This window comes from Dermacentor andersoni, chromosome 5, assembly GCF_023375885.2.
Source record: "Dermacentor andersoni chromosome 5, qqDerAnde1_hic_scaffold, whole genome shotgun sequence".
NCBI classification, from domain to species: domain Eukaryota; kingdom Metazoa; phylum Arthropoda; class Arachnida; order Ixodida; family Ixodidae; genus Dermacentor; species Dermacentor andersoni.
In genome coordinates, this window is record NC_092818.1 from 53,061,293 (window position 1) to 53,086,902 (window position 25,610).

The 25,610-nt window shown below is 48.5% G+C and overlaps 1 protein-coding gene across 6 annotated transcripts in view; it reads left to right on the plus strand.

The window, feature by feature from the left end:
- LOC129384671 (angiotensin-converting enzyme-like) overlaps positions 1–25,610 on the plus strand; it is a 223,014-nt gene that overhangs the window by 136,359 nt on the left and 61,045 nt on the right. The window contains exon 1 of one of the 6 annotated variants that reach the window (XM_055070281.2): positions 17,956–18,021. The exons of 1 other annotated variant lie outside the window; for it this stretch is intronic. The gene's annotated coding sequence lies outside the window, so the exon portion shown is untranslated. 4 more of the 6 variants (XM_055070276.2, XM_055070278.2, XM_055070280.2 and 1 more) reach the window with 4 other exon arrangements.

Below are 25,610 nucleotides of genomic sequence, written 5' to 3' on the forward strand. Positions count from 1 at the left end.
TGTCATATCCTCGTCTCGATATCATTGCGGTCGTTCCATCGTCGTCATTCTAACTTTGCCGTCAATCTCCAGTCATGCCGTCGTCGCCATGTCATCGTCGTCAAACAGCCGTCGCCATGCATTCGTTGTCATATCCTCGTCTCGATATCATTGCGGTCGTTCCATCGTCGTCATTCTAACTTTGCCGTCAAACTTCAGTCATGCCGTCGTCGCCGTGTCATCGTCGTCAAACAGCCGCCGCCATGCATTCGTTGTCATATCCTCGTCTCGATATCATTGCGGTCGTTCCATCGTCGTCATTCTAACTTTGCCGTCAAACTTCAGTCATGCCGTCGTCACCATGTCATCGTCGTCAAACAGCCGTCGCCATGCATTCGTTGTCATATCCTCGTCTCGATATCATTGCGGTCGTTCCATCGTCGTCATTCTAACTTTGCCGTCAAACTTCAGTCATGCCGTCGTCGCCATGTCATCGTCGTCAAACAGCCGTCGCCATGCATTCGTTGTCATATCCTCGTCTCGATATCATTGCGGTCGTTCCATCGTCGTCATTCTAACTTTGTCGTCAAACTTCAGTCATGCCGTCGTCGCCATGTCATCGTCGTCAAACAGCCGTCGCCATGCATTCGTTGTCATATCCTCGTCTCGATATCATTGCGGTCGTTCCATCGTCGTCATTCTAACTTTGCCGTCAAACTTCAGTCATGCCGTCGTCGCCATGTCATCGTCGTCAAACAGCCGTCGCCATGCATTCGTTGTCATATCCTCGTCTCGATATCATTGCGGTCGTTCCATCGTCGTCATTCTAACTTTGTCGTCAAACTTCAGTCATGCCGTCGTCGCCATGTCATCGTCGTCAAACAGCCGTCGCCATGCATTCGTTGTCATATCCTCGTCTCGATATCATTGCGGTCGTTCCATCGTCGTCATTCTAACTTTGCCGTCAAACTCCAGTCATGCCGTCGTCGCCATGTCATCGTCGTCAAACAGCCGTCGCCATGCATTCGTTGTCATATCCTTGTCTCGATATCATTGCGGTCGTTCCATCGTCGTCGTTCTAACTTTGTCGTCAAACTTCAGTCATGCCGTCGTCGCCATGTCATCGTCGTCAAACAGCCGTCGCCATGCATTCGTTGTCATATCCTTGTCTCGATATCATTGCGGTCGTTCCATCGTCGTCATTCTAACTTTGCCGTCAATCTCCAGTCATGCCGTCGTCGCCATGTCATCGTCGTCAAACAGCCGTCGCCATGCATTCGTTGTCATATCCTTGTCTCGATATCATTGCGGTCGTTCCATCGTCGTCATTCTAACTTTGTCGTCAAACTTCAGTCATGCCGTCGTCGCCATGTCATCGTCGTCAAACAGCCGTCGCCATGCATTCGTTGTCATATCCTTGTCTCGATATCATTGCGGTCGTTCCATCGTCGTCATTCTAACTTTGCCGTCAATCTCCAGTCATGCCGTCGTCGCCATGTCATCGTCGTCAAACAGCCGTCGCCATGCATTCGTTGTCATATCCTCGTCTCGATATCATTGCGGTCGTTCCATCGTCGTCATTCTAACTTTGCCGTCAAACTTCAGTCATGCCGTCGTCGCCATGTCATCGTCGTCAAACAGCCGTCGCCATGCATTCGTTGTCATATCCTCGTCTCGATATCATTGCGGTCGTTCCATCGTCGTCATTCTAACTTTGCCGTCAAACTTCAGTCATGCCGTCGTCGCCATGTCATCGTCGTCAAACAGCCGTCGCCATGCATTCGTTGTCATATCCTTGTCTCGATATCATTGCGGTCGTTCCATCGTCGTCATTCTAACTTTGCCGTCAAACTCCAGTCATGCCGTCGTCGCCATGTCATCGTCGTCAAACAGCCGTCGCCATGCATTCGTTGTCATATCCTTGTCTCGATATCATTGCGGTCGTTCCATCGTCGTCATTCTAACTTTGCCGTCAAACTCCAGTCATGCCGTCGTCGCCATGTCATCGTCGTCAAACAGCCGTCGCCATGCATTCGTTGTCATATCCTTGTCTCGATATCATTGCGGTCGTTCCATCGTCGTCATTCTAACTTTGCCGTCAAACTCCAGTCATGCCGTCGTCGCCATGTCATCGTCGTCAAACAGCCGTCGCCATGCATTCGTTGTCATATCCTTGTCTCGATATCATTGCGGTCGTTCCATCGTCGTCATTCTAACTTTGTCGTCAAACTTCAGTCATGCCGTCGTCGCCATGTCATCGTCGTCAAACAGCCGTCGCCATGCATTCGTTGTCATATCCTCGTCTCGATATCATTGCGGTCGTTCCATCGTCGTCATTCTAACTTTGCCGTCAATCTCCAGTCATGCCGTCGTCGCCATGTCATCGTCGTCAAACAGCCGTCGCCATGCATTCGTTGTCATATCCTCGTCTCGATATCATTGCGGTCGTTCCATCGTCGTCATTCTAACTTTGCCGTCAAACTTCAGTCATGCCGTCGTCGCCGTGTCATCGTCGTCAAACAGCCGCCGCCATGCATTCGTTGTCATATCCTCGTCTCGATATCATTGCGGTCGTTCCATCGTCGTCATTCTAACTTTGCCGTCAAACTTCAGTCATGCCGTCGTCACCATGTCATCGTCGTCAAACAGCCGTCGCCATGCATTCGTTGTCATATCCTCGTCTCGATATCATTGCGGTCGTTCCATCGTCGTCATTCTAACTTTGCCGTCAAACTTCAGTCATGCCGTCGTCGCCATGTCATCGTCGTCAAACAGCCGTCGCCATGCATTCGTTGTCATATCCTCGTCTCGATATCATTGCGGTCGTTCCATCGTCGTCATTCTAACTTTGTCGTCAAACTTCAGTCATGCCGTCGTCGCCATGTCATCGTCGTCAAACAGCCGTCGCCATGCATTCGTTGTCATATCCTCGTCTCGATATCATTGCGGTCGTTCCATCGTCGTCATTCTAACTTTGCCGTCAAACTTCAGTCATGCCGTCGTCGCCATGTCATCGTCGTCAAACAGTCGTCGCCATGCATTCGTTGTCATATCCTTGTCTCGATATCATTGCGGTCGTTCCATCGTCGTCATTCTAACTTTGCCGTCAAACTTCAGTCATGCCGTCGTCGCCATGTCATCGTCGTCAAACAGCCGTCGCCATGCATTCGTTGTCATATCCTCGTCTCGATATCATTGCGGTCGTTCCATCGTCGTCATTCTAACTTTGTCGTCAAACTTCAGTCATGCCGTCGTCGCCATGTCATCGTCGTCAAACAGCCGTCGCCATGCATTCGTTGTCATATCCTCGTCTCGATATCATTGCGGTCGTTCCATCGTCGTCATTCTAACTTTGTCGTCAAACTTCAGTCATGCCGTCGTCGCCATGTCATCGTCGTCAAACAGCCGTCGCCATGCATTCGTTGTCATATCCTCGTCTCGATATCATTGCGGTCGTTCCATCGTCGTCATTCTAACTTTGCCGTCAAACTCCAGTCATGCCGTCGTCGCCATGTCATCGTCGTCAAACAGCCGTCGCCATGCATTCGTTGTCATATCCTTGTCTCGATATCATTGCGGTCGTTCCATCGTCGTCGTTCTAACTTTGTCGTCAAACTTCAGTCATGCCGTCGTCGCCATGTCATCGTCGTCAAACAGCCGTCGCCATGCATTCGTTGTCATATCCTTGTCTCGATATCATTGCGGTCGTTCCATCGTCGTCATTCTAACTTTGCCGTCAATCTCCAGTCATGCCGTCGTCGCCATGTCATCGTCGTCAAACAGCCGTCGCCATGCATTCGTTGTCATATCCTTGTCTCGATATCATTGCGGTCGTTCCATCGTCGTCATTCTAACTTTGTCGTCAAACTTCAGTCATGCCGTCGTCGCCATGTCATCGTCGTCAAACAGCCGTCGCCATGCATTCGTTGTCATATCCTTGTCTCGATATCATTGCGGTCGTTCCATCGTCGTCATTCTAACTTTGCCGTCAATCTCCAGTCATGCCGTCGTCGCCATGTCATCGTCGTCAAACAGCCGTCGCCATGCATTCGTTGTCATATCCTCGTCTCGATATCATTGCGGTCGTTCCATCGTCGTCATTCTAACTTTGCCGTCAAACTTCAGTCATGCCGTCGTCGCCATGTCATCGTCGTCAAACAGCCGTCGCCATGCATTCGTTGTCATATCCTCGTCTCGATATCATTGCGGTCGTTCCATCGTCGTCATTCTAACTTTGCCGTCAAACTTCAGTCATGCCGTCGTCGCCATGTCATCGTCGTCAAACAGCCGTCGCCATGCATTCGTTGTCATATCCTTGTCTCGATATCATTGCGGTCGTTCCATCGTCGTCATTCTAACTTTGCCGTCAAACTCCAGTCATGCCGTCGTCGCCATGTCATCGTCGTCAAACAGCCGTCGCCATGCATTCGTTGTCATATCCTTGTCTCGATATCATTGCGGTCGTTCCATCGTCGTCATTCTAACTTTGCCGTCAAACTCCAGTCATGCCGTCGTCGCCATGTCATCGTCGTCAAACAGCCGTCGCCATGCATTCGTTGTCATATCCTTGTCTCGATATCATTGCGGTCGTTCCATCGTCGTCATTCTAACTTTGCCGTCAAACTCCAGTCATGCCGTCGTCGCCATGTCATCGTCGTCAAACAGCCGTCGCCATGCATTCGTTGTCATATCCTTGTCTCGATATCATTGCGGTCGTTCCATCGTCGTCATTCTAACTTTGCCGTCAAACTTCAGTCATGCCGTCGTCGCCATGTCATCGTCGTCAAACAGCCGTCGCCATGCATTCGTTGTCATATCCTCGTCTCGATATCATTGCGGTCGTTCCATCGTCGTCATTCTAACTTTGCCGTCAAACTCCAGTCATGCCGTCGTCGCCATGTCATCGTCGTCAAACAGCCGTCGCCATGCATTCGTTGTCATATCCTTGTCTCGATATCATTGCGGTCGTTCCATCGTCGTCATTCTAACTTTGCCGTCAAACTCCAGTCATGCCGTCGTCGCCATGTCATCGTCGTCAAACAGCCGTCGCCATGCATTCGTTGTCATATCCTTGTCTCGATATCATTGCGGTCGTTCCATCGTCGTCATTCTAACTTTGCCGTCAAACTCCAGTCATGCCGTCGTCGCCATGTCATCGTCGTCAAACAGCCGTCGCCATGCATTCGTTGTCATATCCTTGTCTCGATATCATTGCGGTCGTTCCATCGTCGTCATTCTAACTTTGCCGTCAAACTCCAGTCATGCCGTCGTCGCCATGTCATCGTCGTCAAACAGCCGTCGCCATGCATTCGTTGTCATATCCTTGTCTCGATATCATTGCGGTCGTTCCATCGTCGTCATTGTAACTTTGCCGTCAAACTTCAGTCATGCCGTCGTCGCCATGTCATCGTCGTCAAACAGCCGTCGCCATGCATTCGTTGTCATATCCTCGTCTCGATATCATTGCGGTCGTTCCATCGTCGTCATTCTAACTTTGCCGTCAAACTCCAGTCATGCCGTCGTCGCCATGTCATCGTCGTCAAACAGCCGTCGCCATGCATTCGTTGTCATATCCTTGTCTCGATATCATTGCGGTCGTTCCATCGTCGTCATTCTAACTTTGCCGTCAAACTTCAGTCATGCCGTCGTCGCCATGTCATCGTCGTCAAACAGCCGTCGCCATGCATTCGTTGTCATATCCTTGTCTCGATATCATTGCGGTCGTTCCATCGTCGTCATTCTAACTTTGCCGTCAAACTCCAGTCATGCCGTCGTCGCCATGTCATCGTCGTCAAACAGCCGTCGCCATGCATTCGTTGTCATATCCTTGTCTCGATATCATTGCGGTCGTTCCATCGTCGTCATTCTAACTTTGCCGTCAAACTCCAGTCATGCCGTCGTCGCCATGTCATCGTCGTCAAACAGCCGTCGCCATGCATTCGTTGTCATATCCTTGTCTCGATATCATTGCGGTCGTTCCATCGTCGTCATTCTAACTTTGCCGTCAAACTCCAGTCATGCCGTCGTCGCCATGTCATCGTCGTCAAACAGCCGTCGCCATGCATTCGTTGTCATATCCTTGTCTCGATATCATTGCGGTCGTTCCATCGTCGTCATTCTAACTTTGCCGTCAAACTCCAGTCATGCCGTCGTCGCCATGTCATCGTCGTCAAACAGCCGTCGCCATGCATTCGTTGTCATATCCTTGTCTCGATATCATTGCGGTCGTTCCATCGTCGTCATTCTAACTTTGCCGTCAAACTTCAGTCATGCCGTCGTCGCCATGTCATCGTCGTCAAACAGCCGTCGCCATGCATTCGTTGTCATATCCTCGTCTCGATATCATTGCGGTCGTTCCATCGTCGTCATTCTAACTTTGCCGTCAAACTCCAGTCATGCCGTCGTCGCCATGTCATCGTCGTCAAACAGCCGTCGCCATGCATTCGTTGTCATATCCTTGTCTCGATATCATTGCGGTCGTTCCATCGTCGTCATTCTAACTTTGTCGTCAAACTTCAGTCATGCCGTCGTCGCCATGTCATCGTCGTCAAACAGCCGTCGCCATGCATTCGTTGTCATATCCTTGTCTCGATATCATTGCGGTCGTTCCATCGTCGTCATTCTAACTTTGCCGTCAAACTCCAGTCATGCCGTCGTCGCCATGTCATCGTCGTCAAACAGCCGTCGCCATGCATTCGTTGTCATATCCTTGTCTCGATATCATTGCGGTCGTTCCATCGTCGTCATTCTAACTTTGCCGTCAAACTTCAGTCATGCCGTCGTCGCCATGTCATCGTCGTCAAACAGCCGTCGCCATGCATTCGTTGTCATATCCTTGTCTCGATATCACTGCGGTCGTTCCATCGTCGTCATTCTAACTTTGTCGTCAAACTTCAGTCATGCCGTCGTCGCCATGTCATCGTCGTCAAACAGCCGTCGCCATGCATTCGTTGTCATATCCTCGTCTCGATATCATTGCGGTCGTTCCATCGTCGTCATTCTAACTTTGCCGTCAAACTCCAGTCATGCCGTCGTCGCCATGTCATCGTCGTCAAACAGCCGTCGCCATGCATTCGTTGTCATATCCTCGTCTCGATATCATTGCGGTCGTTCCATCGTCGTCATTCTAACTTTGCCGTCAAACTCCAGTCATGCCGTCGTCGCCATGTCATCGTCGTCAAACAGCCGTCGCCATGCATTCGTTGTCATATCCTCGTCTCGATATCATTGCGGTCGTTCCATCGTCGTCATTCTAACTTTGCCGTCAAACTCCAGTCATGCCGTCGTCGCCATGTCATCGTCGTCAAACAGCCGTCGCCATGCATTCGTTGTCATATCCTTGTCTCGATATCATTGCGGTCGTTCCATCGTCGTCATTCTAACTTTGCCGTCAAACTCCAGTCATGCCGTCGTCGCCATGTCATCGTCGTCAAACAGCCGTCGCCATGCATTCGTTGTCATATCCTTGTCTCGATATCATTGCGGTCGTTCCATCGTCGTCATTCTAACTTTGCCGTCAAACTCCAGTCACGCCGTCGTCGCCATGTCATCGTCGTCAAACAGCCGTCGCCATGCATTCGTTGTCATATCCTTGTCTCGATATCATTGCGGTCGTTCCATCGTCGTCATTCTAACTTTGCCGTCAAACTTCAGTCATGCCGTCGTCGCCATGTCATCGTCGTCAAACAGCCGTCGCCATGCATTCGTTGTCATATCCTCGTCTCGATATCATTGCGGTCGTTCCATCGTCGTCATTCTAACTTTGCCGTCAAACTCCAGTCATGCCGTCGTCGCCATGTCATCGTCGTCAAACAGCCGTCGCCATGCATTCGTTGTCATATCCTTGTCTCGATATCATTGCGGTCGTTCCATCGTCGTCATTCTAACTTTGCCGTCAAACTTCAGTCATGCCGTCGTCGCCATGTCATCGTCGTCAAACAGCCGTCGCCATGCATTCGTTGTCATATCCTTGTCTCGATATCATTGCGGTCGTTCCATCGTCGTCATTCTAACTTTGCCGTCAAACTCCAGTCATGCCGTCGTCGCCATGTCATCGTCGTCAAACAGCCGTCGCCATGCATTCGTTGTCATATCCTTGTCTCGATATCATTGCGGTCGTTCCATCGTCGTCATTCTAACTTTGCCGTCAAACTCCAGTCATGCCGTCGTCGCCATGTCATCGTCGTCAAACAGCCGTCGCCATGCATTCGTTGTCATATCCTTGTCTCGATATCATTGCGGTCGTTCCATCGTCGTCATTCTAACTTTGCCGTCAAACTCCAGTCATGCCGTCGTCGCCATGTCATCGTCGTCAAACAGCCGTCGCCATGCATTCGTTGTCATATCCTTGTCTCGATATCATTGCGGTCGTTCCATCGTCGTCATTCTAACTTTGCCGTCAAACTCCAGTCATGCCGTCGTCGCCATGTCATCGTCGTCAAACAGCCGTCGCCATGCATTCGTTGTCATATCCTTGTCTCGATATCATTGCGGTCGTTCCATCGTCGTCATTCTAACTTTGCCGTCAAACTTCAGTCATGCCGTCGTCGCCATGTCATCGTCGTCAAACAGCCGTCGCCATGCATTCGTTGTCATATCCTCGTCTCGATATCATTGCGGTCGTTCCATCGTCGTCATTCTAACTTTGCCGTCAAACTCCAGTCATGCCGTCGTCGCCATGTCATCGTCGTCAAACAGCCGTCGCCATGCATTCGTTGTCATATCCTTGTCTCGATATCATTGCGGTCGTTCCATCGTCGTCATTCTAACTTTGTCGTCAAACTTCAGTCATGCCGTCGTCGCCATGTCATCGTCGTCAAACAGCCGTCGCCATGCATTCGTTGTCATATCCTTGTCTCGATATCATTGCGGTCGTTCCATCGTCGTCATTCTAACTTTGCCGTCAAACTCCAGTCATGCCGTCGTCGCCATGTCATCGTCGTCAAACAGCCGTCGCCATGCATTCGTTGTCATATCCTTGTCTCGATATCATTGCGGTCGTTCCATCGTCGTCATTCTAACTTTGCCGTCAAACTTCAGTCATGCCGTCGTCGCCATGTCATCGTCGTCAAACAGCCGTCGCCATGCATTCGTTGTCATATCCTTGTCTCGATATCACTGCGGTCGTTCCATCGTCGTCATTCTAACTTTGTCGTCAAACTTCAGTCATGCCGTCGTCGCCATGTCATCGTCGTCAAACAGCCGTCGCCATGCATTCGTTGTCATATCCTCGTCTCGATATCATTGCGGTCGTTCCATCGTCGTCATTCTAACTTTGCCGTCAAACTCCAGTCATGCCGTCGTCGCCGTGTCATCGTCGTCAAACAGCCGCCGCCATGTATTCATTGTCATATCCTTATCTCGATATCATTGCGGTCGTTCCATCGTCGTCATTCTAACTTTGTCGTCAAACTTCAGTCATGCCGTCGTCGCCATGTCATCGTCGTCAAACAGCCGTCGCCATGCATTCGTTGTCATATCCTTGTCTCGATATCATTGTGGTCGTTCCATCGTCGTCATTCTAACTTTGCCGTCAAACTCCAGTCATGCCGTCGTCGCCATGTCGCCGTCGTCATGCCGCCTTCCACGTTAACCCTTTTTTGTCATTTTGTCCAGATAATGCTGTTTTCATTCAAACGTGATCACGGCGCCGCTATCGTGCTATCATTGTCATTGAGTCGTCATCAAACAGTTCCAATTATGCATTCGTTGTCATAGCGTAGTCGTTATGCCATGACGGTCGTTTCACCATCTCCATTCAAACTCAGTCATTCGACCCTCGTCACGTAGTCGTCGTCACACATTTATCGTAATACGATTGTCGTCAGGCTGCCGTCGTTACGCTATCGTTTTACTATCGTCATCACTTCAGAAACGTCAACCCATTGTCGTCATGCAATCGTCCCCATACTGCCTTCGTCGATTGACCGACGTCATTCCTATCCTAACGTCCTCCTATCATCCTACATTCCTATCGTCGTCATGTCGTCTTCGTCCCCCTGTCAACGGTACACCATCCTAGTAATCTGGGAATCATCTTCCCATTATCGTCATGCCGCCTTTACCTTTTCATCGAGGTCATTCCATCGTCGTCTCCGCGTCGGCGTCATACAGTCGTACTCATGCCGACATGTTCATGAACGACCTTGGCAAGCGAGTGCCATAACAATGACAATATAGGAGTATGTCGCATCCAGCCGATGCTAGTGAAGTCCCATAGTGACCATTTTATATGTTAAATAAATGTTACTACAGAAATACGGTTTGTCGCTACATTGCCCGAATGCTGATCGCATTACCGTCGATATTTATTTATAGATGCGTTCCGCCATAATTATTTTTTTTCACTTTGACGCTATTAATGCTAACACCACTTAATAATGGTCCTGCGTATTTCGCTTAGCGTGTTCAAAAAAAAAAAAGATTTTGCGTTTACCGCTGCAATGTTGTTGCTAAAATGTTACATAAGGATCGCATTTTTGGGTCCACGTCGTTCATTGTAACACATTTGCCTTCGCTTATGGAGATGCGAACTGCTGCCGCGACGGCGCAAGCACGAACTTCGCCACCTGCCGGCAGCTACAGAAAGCAGCCGGTCAAGGAGGTTTGCGGCGTGTTGCCCGCGTTCGTCTATGTACGTAGCACTTTGTTAAAAAACGATATATCAATGAACGTTCGCGGCCATTCCTTTAGATAAGTACACGTGTCATTTCTTACGTTTATTTTACTGTGAACAATCACAACGAACGCTGCACGCCCGCCGAACGCATTTGAAGCACAAGAATAAGAACAAAAAAAAGCACGAATATAAGTGCGCGCCTATAATGCTGAGGTCTGAGCACACACGAGGTGTCCGTAACTCTAGAGTGACGTGCTCCTTAGGAAGAAGAGCGGCGTTTCCCGCCAGTCTGTTCACGTGACAAGATGAGTTTAGTGGCCACTTTCCAAATTATTCTAAACTGCACGTCCAATCTGCTCGTCCGGCAATGCAGAATACGACATTCAAGCAGGGTGCTCCTTCCTTGCGAGGTTCGCGCTCATGGGTCGTTCAGTACCTTTTTCACTCCGATGTCTAATACCCATCACTCAGAACACCTCATCGTGCAGGTTCAGCGTCTAAGGCAGAGGGTTACTGAGCCCGATCGAGGTTTTGGTTCCCGGCTTCACCGACTTCAGCTCTATCAATTGCTCACACGGCTCCTTAAAAGGTGAAGAACCAGCAAATAACACAACGTACGCAGGCAAAAAGACGACGGGCTGAGAACGCAACTAACAATTAAGCCTTTATCGCAGAAAAGAAATATATTGTCTCCCGCAGCCCCACAGACTATGCACAAAAGTAATTGCAGCACCAGGGTGAGAAGCCTTATTTAGAAACAAATCACCAGATTGCCAATGTATGCCCCCCAAGAAACAGAACTCCTTGTCCCTCAAACTTGCGGACGTTGTGCTCACACGCATGTTTATCTGCCTAATCATGTCCTAACGTAACATCTGGTACAATCCTCTGGCTACCATGCGTCGGAGGACTGGCGGAGGTTTGTTGTTTCCCATAATAAAAATTGGCCGCGCATCCATCTTCTGAAAATGACTGGCGACGTCAGTGTTGTTGGAAATATTTCTTATTGATGGGCGTGTAATCGGTGATGATAGGTTTTATATGTCATGATGATTATTGTGATCTTTCTTCATCCGTGTCGGTGACGCGGCATTGAGTGTTTTTTCTTCTCCAAGCGAGCGGCGCGGAGTTCCGCCATATCGGACGTAATTGCTTTATTATACAGGGTATCCTGGAAGTCTTTCCCTGATTACAAACATGCAGGAGGCAGAAAATAGGACACTTAGACACATATCCTTTATCTTGAAGTGCAGGTAACAATTCGAGGTTTCGTGTGCACATAAACAATTAATAAATTTTGCCGTGTGCTCCTTTCGTTGCCCGAAATATATCCAGGCGATATTTCAATTCCACCCATGTTTTGGTCGACATTTAGCGAGGGATGGATGTTATGACGTCAGTAATTCTGCGCCGTAATGCTGCGATGCCGTTCACCTGGTGTTTGCTAAAATAAGTCCTTGAAATAACCCCAAAGGAAGAAATCCAGTGGTGTTATGTCCGGTGATCGCGGAGACCAGCAGGGACCACTCCGCCCTACCGTCTTCCCGGAAATGTTGCATCCAAATAGACACGAACATCTAACCCCCAATGAAGTGGTGCACCATCTTTTTTGAAAATTAAGTCCGGAATGTCCTGAATCTGTGGGACAACAAACATAAGGTATGTATTGGCTGTGATTGCCGTTCCACTGAAGAAAAAAGGTCCTATGATTTTAACGAAGTAAGAGTAAGCATATATGTACGCACAAAAACTTTCAAGGCAATTCAAGATAAAAGATTTGTGTCTATGCGTCATATTTTCTGCCTTCTGCATGTTTCTAATCAGAAAAAGGCTTCTGGGACACCTTGTATTTAAAGCAACATAACCCTTGGGTCGCCTCGGTGCGTCCATTATAGCCGATTGGGCAAAAATGGGCACATACCAAGATCACATGTTCCGAAAATAGTTTATTACTACATTGACGATTGGAATCCAATAAGAGTACAAAGCACTGTACACTAGGTACACCACCTCGAAGATGCAAGTCTGATGCACCGTAATTCCACAACAATCACACAACAGTACTCAAGGTTGACCTTCTTACACAGGAAATAATATAGACAAAACAACACACATATGCAATGCCGAAATTGCCTAATCGATCACATACCCCATGATCCATTTTATCTGCTCGGAAAGGCAGCAGCCAGCGCATACCTAGGGCCCAAGCTACCAGAAAATTTGGGCCACTGGGCATGTGAAAAGCAATTAAATTACGGTGTTTTACGTCCAAAACCACCATCTGATCATGAGGCATGCCGTAGTGGGGAATTCCGGGAATTTTTCTCACCTGGGGTTTACCGTGCACCTAAATCTGGGTACACGGGTGTTTTCGCATTTCGCCCCCATCCAAATGCAGCCTCCATGGCCGGGACTCGAACCCGCGGCCACATGCTTAGAAGCCCAACAGGGTATGTGAAACATGATGGATATAAACATACTGCAGTGTGGGTAATGCTCCCAAATATGGCTAATCGCATTAAAATTCATTTAGTTCCAGCCTCGTCGGGGCGCCTTATTGCTTGTTTACGTTGTGTTATTCACTTGTTTTCCTATTGAGTTATGTACCAACTGGTGCAGCTCTCGACCTCGTTGTCTCTTAAATGCAGATTTAGTGCACGCAGCAACAATGTCCCCTTTCAAGGAATTGTAATGAGTACCGTCGCAGAAAACGGCACCAGTTTTTTATCTGGGCTGATAGTCCAAGAACATACACATGCTTGAAGTAGTAAAGGCAAGGCGCAGAAGACCAGGACTCAAGAAGAAGAACACAAACGACAGGACCGGCGCCACTCGAGACTGGCAAGCTGAGACGGCGATCAGGTTGACGCACAAAATGGCAGGATCGGTGCGAAAGCTTTGTTGAAAGAAAGGGCCCAATGTAGAAGAAATATGCTTAAGTAAAACTCTTGCTTGGGCTAGTTGGTTCATGCTTGAAGTAGTAAAGGCAAGGCGCAGAAGACCAGGACTCAAGAAGAAGAACACAAACGACAGGACCGGCGCCACTCGAGACTGGCAAGCTGAGACGCCGATCAGGATGACGCACGAAATGGCAGGATCGGTGAGAAAGCTTTGTTGAAAGAAAGGGCCCAATATAGAAGAAATATGCTCAAGTAAAACTCTTGCTTGGGCTAGTTGGTTCATGCTCGAAGTATTAAAGGCAAGGCGCCGCAGACCAGGACTCAAGAAGAACCAACTACCATGAACCGACTAGCCCAAGCAAGAGTTTTACTTGAGCATATTTCTTCTACATTGGGTCCTTTCTTTCAACAAAGCTTTCGCACCGATCCTGCCATTTTGTTCGTCAACCTGATCGCCGTCTCAGCTTGCCAGTCTCGAGTGGCGCCGGTCCTGTCGTTGGTGTTCTTCTTCTTGAGTCCTGGTCTTCTGCGCCTTGCCTTTATTACTTCAAGCATGAACCAACAGCGCAAGGAAGAGTTTTACTTGAGCATATTTCTTCTACATTGGGCCCTTTCTTTCAACAAAGCTTTCGCACCGATCCTGTCATTTTGTGCGTCAACCTGATCGCCGTCTCAGCTTGCCAGTCTTGAGTGGCGCCGGTCCTGTCGTTGGTGTTCTTCTTCTTGAGTCCTGGTCTTCTGCGCCTTGCCTTTATTACTTCAAGCATGAACCAACAGCGCAAGGAAGAGTTTTACTTGAGCATATTTCTTCTACATTGGGCCCTTTCTTTCAACAAAGCTTTCGCACCGATCCTGTCATTTTGTGCGTCAACCTGATCGCCGTCTCAGCTTGCCAGTCTTGAGTGGCGCCGGTCCTGTCGTTGGTGTTCTTCTTCTTGAGTCCTGGTCTTCTGCGCCTTGCCTTTATTACTTCAAGCATGAACCAACAGCGCAAGGAAGAGTTTTACTTGAGCATATTTCTTCTACATTGGGCCCTTTCTTTCAACAAAGCTTTCGCACCGATCCTGTCATTTTGTGCGTCAACCTGATCGCCGTCTCAGCTTGCCAGTCTTGAGTGGCGCCGGTCCTGTCGTTTGTGTTCTTCTTCTTGAGTCCTGGTCTTCTGCGCCTTGCCTTTACTACTTCAAGCATGAACCAACTAGCCCAAGCAAGAGTTTTACTTGAACATACACATATTGTCACGTAGTAGTGACGGTAAAGAACACAGTAACAAAACTGTGAATGGCGAAACTAAGTTTTATTGGGCGAACCTGCGCCCACAAGAACAGGCTGCGCTCAAAGAGCAACGACAGCGGCGAACGCAGTCGGTGGTCGTTGAAATCTGATCAGCAGGTCACGTGCGTCGGCTTTTATACGTGAGTCACCGAAGGTTCCCGAAAAATCGTTGGTGCCCGCGTGTATTCCAGAAAGTGCTACACAATTCGCGTCGCGCATACACGCAATAAGATTGCACAAGGTTCGGTGGCAACAGACAGCGCATAGAACCATCGATAACATTCCAGAAACTTCGGATACATGCAGGCGCGTCACGCCCTGAGCGATAAGATTAGTTAGACGGTGAAACGCGGTCACTCGATGAAAGGTAAACAAGTACACGTGCCAATATATTTGATTCCAAAGAAATGTTCGTATCAATAAACTGAATGCATTTATTTGCTATTTCAAAATTTAACTTAAGCCCTCCGTGTGGTTAGTGAAAATGTTGAGAATATATATTTGCAACAGCGTTCTCAAAACAAAAATTTGGGCACTTTTTACGTGTACATGATATTAGTCTACACAACACTACACGCTAATAATAAGCGAGTCAACAACATTCATGTCAATGCACGCAAGTTGTCAACGAAGGATGCAAATATGCCACAAGCAATGGGGGTAATATATGAACGAAATCTTATGCCGATGCGCGGGTGTAAAAAGAAAAACGCCACTGAAATTAATAGCGGTCTACTGGGAAGTAGAAATCTTGTGCATCCCAAGCGCTCTGGCAAACGGTTTAAGCGAAGCGTTCACTGGTATTTGCAAAGAACACTGCTTTTGTTCAGCAACCATTTGCAAGTATAGGACACCAAGCTGGACGCATCTTCAAGGGAGGCGCCTCGATCAATATCAGCTTGTGCCCTTCGAGCACACGGATCCTACGCATGACCATCTACGACGGAATCAAAACGATGGAATGATCACAGCGGAATGATGACGGCAGTGTGACGGTGCTGACGTGACGACGATGGCATAGTCGCGATTGAGTGATGAGGATAGCATGACGATGACGGCATGACGACAGTAGCATCACTACACCAGAATAACTAGGACAAAATGAAGAAAGTGGAACGAACACAATGGCATGGCGATAGCTGTATAACGACGACATGACGACGGCAGAATCTTGAGGAAGGAATGGCGAAGATGGCATTTCGAAGAAGGGATGACGACAATGGAAGGACAACGACGGATATGATGACGGCGAAGTGATGACAAAATGACAGTGCAGCGCCAACAGGGTGAAGCCGGCGGAACGATGACGGCGATATGTCAACGGATAAACGATCACAACGAAATAATGACGACGGCGTGAAGACGGCGTGGTGTTTGGGTTGGAGCTCGCACCTGCGCTCACGTACATCACCGGCTGCCACGGGCCACCTAGGTTTACACTATGTGCGGTACCGGCCATTTGTGCGAGACAGCAGCCAGCAAGTAGTTCCCGCAAAGTGGGGGGAAGAGGCAAGGAAAGTTTCGCATTAAAATGTAAATGCGTGAGGAAATTGCCGGTGCTGATGCGTTAGAAATGCTTGTACTCGTGCACCAGTGTTCTACCGGCTGCAATGCTGCGACTACACAAAGATAAACTATGTCGCCGCATCGTTTAGCATTCTGGTTAGCGGCGAGATCGCCACTTCGTGTGTCTACTGATATACCCAGATGGTTTCATGATTCACGTGACGATTGAAATTGAGATTTCATGATGGCATAGGGATATGCAGCAGGTTACTGAACAAAGCTACCGCTGAGTTTGACAATTATCTTCGGTCGTTTCGGCCACAATTTAACACTTGGCATGTCCTTCTCTTTCTTTAGTAGAAGTGATCATTAGAACGTCCTCAATAGTCATCTTCGTGCCATCGTGGTCGTCCATCATCGTCCTGCATGGCATGTGCATGGTCGACCGCAACAAGTTTACGGTGAGCGAGGCTGCTCCCAGTGAAAGTGTGTCCAACTGGGTTGTCTAATCTCTACTTGTAAATTGTCGTTAACCAGGAACAGCGTGCTTCACAAATACCAATGAAAGGTGCGCTTAAACCGATTTCCACAGCGCATGAGATCCGCAGATTTATTGATTTATTTATTTATATATTATCCCTTAACGTTACACCTATAGGAAGAATGATAGGTGTAACGTTAAGGGATAAGAAAAGAGCAGATTGGGTGAGGGAACAAACGCGAGTTAATGATATCTTAGTTGAAATCAAGAAAAAGAAATGGGCATGGGCAGGACACGTAATGAGGAGGGAAGATAACCGATGGTCATTAAGAGTTACGGAATGGATTCCAAGGCTAGGAAAGCGTAGCAGAGGGCGGCAGAAAGTTAGGTGGGCGGATGAGATTAAGAAGTTTGCAGGGACAACATGGCCACAATTAGTACATGACCGTGGTGGTAGTTGGAGAAGTATGGGAGAGGCCTTTGCCCTGCAGTGGGCATAACCAGGCTGATGATGATGATGATTCATTTATATATTCATTTTGTATCGTTTCAATCAGTTGTGTTTAATTGGAGAATATGCCATTTTGTTGCTGTTTCTTCTTGCTATATTTACTATTTAGGCACGCTTACAAAGTGTGCATTATTTCCGGAACGTGTTTGGTATATCACCTCGTGATCTCATCCCCTTGATTGTTGGACAATTTACTTTTCGTGCAGTAGCCTGCGAGACAGTAGTTCCCAGCATTTCCAGTTTTATCCAACTCACTCACTCACTCACTCACTCACTCACTCACTCACTCACTCACTCACTCACTCACTCACTCACTCACTCACTCACTCACTCACTCACTCACTCACTCACCAGATCTATGTTCTTGGTAATATACAGTAGAAAACTGCACGCTCCGAGCACAGAATGCGCAATCAAGGGCTGCTTCGGCTCGAAATGGACAGCGTCAAATTCTCGCAGCTCAGAAAGAGCTCAGGTTGGCTGAGCCACCGGATACTTGCACTGCAGCCAACAATGAACTGCACCGTCGCTTCATTCGCGATGCCTTCGTTTCCCCGTGCAACGTGCGCGACATCTGCGGTTTCAGCGGGACGTGACCAACGCATCAATTGGCGGGCGTGCCAATCGCCGGCGCTGCTTGAGTTTCCCGGCGAGAACGCCAGCCCATGCCAGCGTCACCTACAACGACTGGCTCTGCCCCGAACGCCTTCAAGCGAAGTCCGCAATTCTCTGGTCCGCAATTCTCTGTGAGGTGAGGTGTTTGAAGTGCGTTCTCCTCGATGAGTATTGTGCGAACTTCGCTGACCGCCTGTCACTTGTACCTGTCATTTGTTTGCACGCCAAGAAATTTTACGGGTTTCTTATCGACGGATTAGTGATCCACAGCACATACGCCTAACTGTACGTCCATGTGACACGGTTAAGACAGTGCCTGCGGCAGTGGTGGCTGCGTGACTAAATGGTGATCCCACTGCTAAGAAAGAGGTTGCAGGTTCGATTACCATCCGTGGCAGCCGCATTCCGCTGGGTGCGAGATGCGAAGAACGCTCACGTGCCAGCATTTTCGTCCTGAATATCAAGAACGCCAGCTGGTCAAAATAAATCCGGAGGTTCCGGCTAAGGCGTATTTCATAGACCTTGTGTTGCTCTAAATCGTTAAAGACAATCAAACAGAATGAGGAAAATGCAACAATTATCAAGTACTTCGATGCTTAATTGTGCACACTGAACTCGAGGGGTGCACCAGAAACGGTGGGCTTTGTCTACGGCAAGCAGCCTGCAAGTATTTTGTCTGCGGAAAGTAGCCTGTTAGGGACGCGGAGTATCCGAGGTTCTGCTGGGCTTCCAGATACTTTTTGTAAAAAGGTGCGCAGGTTAGCCTTCCTGCTCCATGCCCTATCCCGGCGAACAATGCCTCGCCTTTGATTCATTCCACTCGTCACTTTTTTCAAGTGTTACTCCATACTTAGTTCCACTGAGAACAAGGCGAACTTGTCTGATGGACTCTTTGCAAGAGCTTACATGCGTATTGCCGGCAAATTCATATTAAGCCACTTCTAATACGTCAACAGAACGTGCCACTCTCCATCAAATCAACTAAACAGAGACGGACTGTTATCAGTGCAGCCAGAGAAAAGAAGAAGAGAAAAGCGCGCCAGATCGGCCGTCACGCGAATTCGCCGTCTAACAGTGACTCCGTATCATACTGACCGCAAATAAAGACGGAGACAGCGGAAGAGAACTCAAAAACGGCACGGGTGTTCTCTTCCGCTGTCCCCGTCTTTATTTGCGGTCAGTATGGTATGCAGTAAACACGAACTAGGCCAAACTGAAGTTATTCTGTAACAGAGAGGCGTTTGCTCTTTTAATACAACCAGTCTGCGTGTTCTTACTTAAACACTAAAACACTGCGAATAAATGCGTGCACGCTTTACCGTCCCATTCCGAAAGAATTTTCGGACGCGGCGGTCGCACTTTAACAGAGGCGAAATGCACAAACGCTCGAGCATCGTTCTCTGGGTGCCCGCCGTAGAAGTTTAGCTGGTCGAAATTATTCTGAGCTTCCCAGAGAGCCCTCCCCATAGGCCGCGTCATCATAATCTTCGTGTTTCATGGCTTACCGCGTCCCAACAATTTGGGACATTAATAAGAAGCCTTAGCTCGGGACCAACCCCGATGCCACCTATTCCAATATCGTATTTATTAGTATAGGTCGGTCTTTTTTTTTTCGAAATTGCCAGCCAAAAATGAGCTATTCACTTACATTCGTGACCAGAGCATGTCGACCTCTAGTCGCTAGCAGAAAGTACCGAGCTAGCGTAGTTGCTCCGTCGCGCCCGCCGTAGAAAGCCAACCTGGAGAGTATACCCAGTCTGGCTTTAATGAGTGCTGCGCATCGAAAGCGCTCGATGGCGTCGAGGACGACGTCGTTTGTGGTACCGGGGACGCCAGCCGAGCATTCGACGAGGACCACTTCCTCGGTAGTTCCGGCAAGAATGCAGCTGGTGGCATCGACAAGCTACACTTAGTAGCCGAGCTTATGGTAAATAGAAGGGTGTGATTTTCAATACTTTTCGTTTTCCTGAAAAGATGTTGGTCGACCTATATTCAAATATTCTTGTCTTTCTTTTTTGTCAGCGAGTTCAATATAGAGGTCGAGGTACGTAAGTTATTGTACGACCTATCGGATTAACCAGGGTACATGTAAAACGCTGAAGTGCTTTTTATGACACAACCGCTGGAGCGATTTGAATGAAATAGATTGCATTTTTGAACGATAGTTAGATTTTTGCGATTGAAGCAAGCATAATCTTGAAGTAGAGCCTTAATACATTATGAAAATTCTCGAATATTGGTAAGCTTAAAAAGAATGGAAGCCCGAAATTTACAAATTCTGACCACTGCAACAAAAACAGATATCGCATTTACGTAAAATGAATTCGTTAGAACATCTAAAACGGACAATTTTGGCAGATGAATTTGCAGTTTACATTACATTGTTAGAATACTTACGGTGTTGCAAGATTTCTATTCAAAAATTAATGGTGTATGTGAAATCGGTGTACAGTATCTCAATTTTATCTACGTTAGACATATTATTAAGCGCAGTTAAAAGGATTAGGGCAGCGTTTTTCATTGATGACATACAAAATTGCAAACTTGATAGTTCGGCTTCTTGAACTTTAAAATTTTCGACAATTTATCTCAAAAAAAGAAAACTGACCACCTAAAAGGTTTGTTGCCACAGTCACTAGATGTCAACTTTATCCCTTTAAATGCAGCAAACATAATCAAGTTCACTGCAGTGCTTCCAGGGAAAAGCGACTTGTCCGTTCTTCCATTCACTTAGATAGCTCTCTAGTTAAAGCTTCCTCTCAAACAACGCGATGTTTTATTATTATTATTTTTTTTTTGGTTTGCGTCAATAGCTATTACACGCTGGTGTCGTTCGTTTGTTTACAGCTTAGCGACGCGCGTTCCCGGGGGACCAATGACCCGGGACATACAGCTGAATCTTCGGAGAACGGCAAAGAACATCTCTGCATGCGAGCTTTCTTTTTCCCCCGATGTTCCTTCCTTTTTTTTTACTAAAGACAACGATATCCCGCGTTAGTACCACTCGAGTGCCATCACGTTTAAAAGCGTTCCGCAACGCACACATACTTCAGCCCCGCGAGCGAAGCAACGAAATGTGCGCTGCCGCGACGGCTCGTCTTCCACCCTTAATCTCAACACGGCGGCCACGCACGTCGCCGGAAAGGGTTGCGTCGCGCGATAGGGGAGACCTTGGCGGTGCCTTGTGGCGACGGCCAGCTGAGGACGCGGCGTCGCAATAAAGATCGAAACCGGGCGGCCGCGAGCGTATGTTGCATGCCATGCACGTACGCGCCAGCACGCGGTGACGATAAACAATTGTGATGCGGTCAAGCTATTGGCGACGGGTCGCCTACACGCCGAGGAGGAGGAGGAGTTTCTCAACGTGTAGTATGTTTGTTTTACCCTCTTTTAAGTTTTGTTAGCGGACAGCCGGCGCACTATAGGGAGGAAGAGATCGCGCGAGTTTTGTATGTTTTGTTTCGCGACACTGACTACAGCGGTCGTGAAGTCTCGCTTGCTTTCGGAAAAAAGGTAAGCTGTTGTTCGTAGCCGTGGCACCTGTTTCGTCGGAGCTTCTCGACTTTTTTCTTCGACGGCTCGCACTCGGAACGGGGAGGTAATATTGTCGTCGGCGATGTGCTATTCCCACGTGGCAGATTTAAGGAAGGTGCGCGTAGTTAGAGTAAGTAACCGTCTAATTAAACTGACTGTAATCAACGTTCCATTCCGGTAGGGCACCATGTAGTAACTGCGTATTTAAATGGAGCCTGTGGTGAGTACCTTTAATTTGACAGTTTGAGATCGAAAACCACGCATTACGCTGGGAAAGGTATTCGCGTGGCACATTCTCAAAGAATGCTTGAAATAGCCCTTAGGCAAAAAAAAAAAAAGAGAGTTGAATGATATAATGTATTTTATTGCACATTTTGATGTGTATATTGTTACGGTAAAGGGAACGAAGAAGTTGAATTGGACTAGACGAAGACGAAGTCTGGCAGTTGCCTGAACGCCATATGATTAGCCACAGGAACGTTTGCCTAGCCATTTATAATTTTCTATGTGGCCCAAAAAGAATGCCTTGTTAATAGTTTTTAGTTTCAAGAATTGATTTATTTCTACTGCATTTAAGAAAATTCAAAAAGTAAAAGCACAAATTCACAGTTTAAATCTTACTATTACTATTCATAATTTACCTTACTCAAGTTAAGTATATCCTTTTTTTTAACATTCCTATCAACGCAAGGCTTACTGTAGTATTGATCAATACTTTATCTCATGTATTCATAGTTTATTTTGCATCTTGGATTATTTGTTTTCTTTTCTTTTTTCGGGTTATTTATTTATTAACCAATTTATTTTATTTTATTTTGTTTATTGAATCATATTACCACCCGATTCGTGACCTATCCCCCTCAGTGGGTTTGTGCCATTAACTGAGGCTTCATCATCATCATCATCATATACGCCAGTTGTAAATATACGTTATTTTACACTCGTGGGCCTGCTTTCTTCCTGCAACATCTTGGTGGAAGGTGCGGGGTACAATCACGGAACTTCGCAGCGGACGTCATCTACCTGCCGCCACAATGGCAAATCAACCGACACAAGCGACGACGCCTCAGCAGCCAGTGCCAATGGTCATCCTCACTCATCCGCGGGACCCAGGGACATTTTGTGGCACGGACAACGCCGACGTTGAGGACTGGCTTACGATGTACGAACGAGTGTGCGACAACAACAGGTGGGATCCAACAATGATGCTAGCAAACGTGATATTTTACCTAAGAGGAACTGCGAGGCAATGGTACAACACACACGAAGCTGACCTAACGAGCTGGGATGTCTGCAAAGAAAAAAATGCGAGACCTGTTTGGCAGACCTGTCCGTCGTCAGCTGGCGGCAAAAAAAAAAAAAGAACTTGCGTGTCGCGCTCAAACGTCCACAGAATCCTATGTCGTCTACATACAGGATGTGCTGGCCCTCTGTCGCAAGGCTGATAGCAACATGACCGAGGCAAACAAGATTGGTCACATATTTAAAGGTATTGCAGACGATGCCTTCAATCTCCTAATGTGTAAGGATTGTGCCACTGTGGATGCAATTGTAAAGGAGTGCCGGCGCTTCGAACAAGCGAAGGGCCGCCGCGTCGCTCAAACTTTCGACCGGCTGCCCAATACCGCCGCGACATCTTCTTGCGAAGACCCGCCGTGGTTCGTTCAGCCCGCAGGACCGGAAGATATCACGCGCATCGTTCGCCGTGAGCTTGAGGCCATGGCTCCGGCTCCAGTTCGTTCTGACTGTCGGGAAAGCGTGCCCTCTATCTCCCTTATACAAGCGGTCGTTCGGGAGGAAATAGCAAGTTTGGGCATTCCATCTCTCTGCTCGGTCCGCCATACAAACACCTACCAGATTTCTCCGGCCGCTCGCTTCCAGACGCAAAGCTTTCCGCCCCCTCGTCGCAACCCAGCTGACTGGCGCACAGCGGATGATAAACCTATCTGTTTTAATTGTTCCGGTATTGGACACATCGCCCGTCATTGCAGCAACCATTGGTCGTCGCCTCCTCGGTGGTCGTATCCGAGTCACTACTGCCAAGTACCAGACAATCATACTTTCTCGCCCTATACACCGACTAGGAACATCAACGCCGACAGTGCTCCACCAAGATCCAGCCGCTCCCCCTCTCGCAAGGACGTAGGTCCCGTTCGGCTCTCGTTCACCGCTCTTCGTCCCCTTCTGCAACCGGTCGCTTCGCTTCGGGAAACTAGGCGGTGCAGCTCCCGGAGGGAAAGCTGCAACTCCGATCCGGCCCACAAATCTTCTGTTGGCCGGCCCTGCTTACACGTGGAAACCTACTGGACATTGAAGTTGACGGCGTTCCTGTTACATCTCTTGTTGACACAGGAGCGCAGCTTTCAGTTATGAGCGCTGCTCTCCGCCGAAGGCTCAAAAGGTTCTGACGCCCGCCGTACCGCGCACTGTGCGAGTCGCCGATGGGAGTACGTCACCGGTCCTTGGAATGTGCACAGCACGTGTGACCATTGGGGGCCATTATACCGTTGTTCTATTTATCGTCCTTGAACACTGTCCACACGACCTAATTCTTGGCCTCGACTTCCTTTCGAAGCACTGTGCCCAAATTGACTGCTCCGCAGGTGTTGTACAGTTGGATCTGCCGCTTCCTGCCGACGCAACAACTTCTGCTTCACACCGCTTATGCTCTGCTGAGTTTGCAAGGCTGTCTCCACAGGCGGCTACAAATGTCCTCCTGACGCCCTGTCTTCCCGTACCTGATGGCGAGTACGTCGTGTCGCCGCTTACTGACGTGGTTTTGTTGCGCAATATTGCCCTACCGAGCACCTGAATCCGGATCCGCGAAAACTGCGCTCGCGTGCCCATCCTCAATTTTGAATTTTCGTCGAATGTGCTGCCACACGGTATCACCATAGCGCATATCACTCCTTTGGAAGAATTTGAGATTTCTTCTTTGACCTCTGAATCCTTCGTCAGTACCAACGGACCTTTGTCACCCACTCCTCCGTACTCGACGCCTGCGGACGATGTTTATAAGAAGATCGCCCCTGACTTTCCTTCCGAGCAAACGACAGCTCGCCGTCACCTCCTGTCATCTTTTCGGGACATCTTTGATTTGGACGACCGTCCACTTGGCCAGACATCTGTGTCACGCATCGCATCAACACCGGTGACACCTGCTCCATTCATAGGCGGCCGTATCGTGTCTCCGCAACAGAAATGGCCATGATACAGAAAGAAGTTGACAGGATGATGGACAAGGACATCATTGAACCTTCCAGTAGCCCGTGGGCCTCACCGGTTGTCTTAGTAAAGAAAAAAGACAACTCGTGGCGCTTCTGCGTTGACTACCGTCACCTCAACAGGATAACAAAGGAGGATGTTTATCCCCTGCCGCGCATTGATGATTCTCTTGACTGCCTTCACGGATCCCAATACTTTTCATCAATTGACCTCCGCTCCGGCTATTGGCAGATTAGCGTCGATGAGGTGGACTGCGACAAAACCGCCTTCGTCACACCGGACGGTCTGTACCAATTTAAAGTCATGCCGTTTGGATTATTCAATGCGCCAGCTACATTCGAGCGCATGATGGACTCTCTTGCGCGGCTTGAAGTGGTCTACATGCCTGTGTTACCTCGACGATGTGATTGTGTTTTCGCCGAACTTTGAGAGCCACCTGCGGCGCCTCACAACCATACTCTCCTTGTTTCGCAGGGCTGGCCTTCAGCTAAACTCCTCCAAGTGCCATTTCGGTCGCCGTGAAATTAACATGCTCGGCCATCTCGTAAACGCCGCTGAAATCCAACCTGATCCACAGAAAGTTCACGCCGTGCAAAATTTTCCTGTACCTTGTTGAACAAACAATGTCCGTAGTTTTCTGGGCTTATGCTCTTGTTTCCGGCGATTTGTGAAAATTTTGACGACATCGCTCACCCTCTCACTGACCTTCTTAAGAAAGACGTGTCTTTCTCTTGGGGACCACTGCAGGAGAAAGCCTTTTCTACCCTGATTGAGCGGCTTACAACTTCCCCAATTCTGTCACACTTTGACCCTTCTGCACCCACTGAAGTACGAACTGACGCGAGTGGTCATGGCATCGGCGCTGTCCTCGCTCAGCTTCAACAGGGCCAAGACCGTGTCATCGCTTACGCTAGCCGCCTTCTTTCCACGCCCCAGCGAAATTACTCCATTACTGAGAGAGAATGT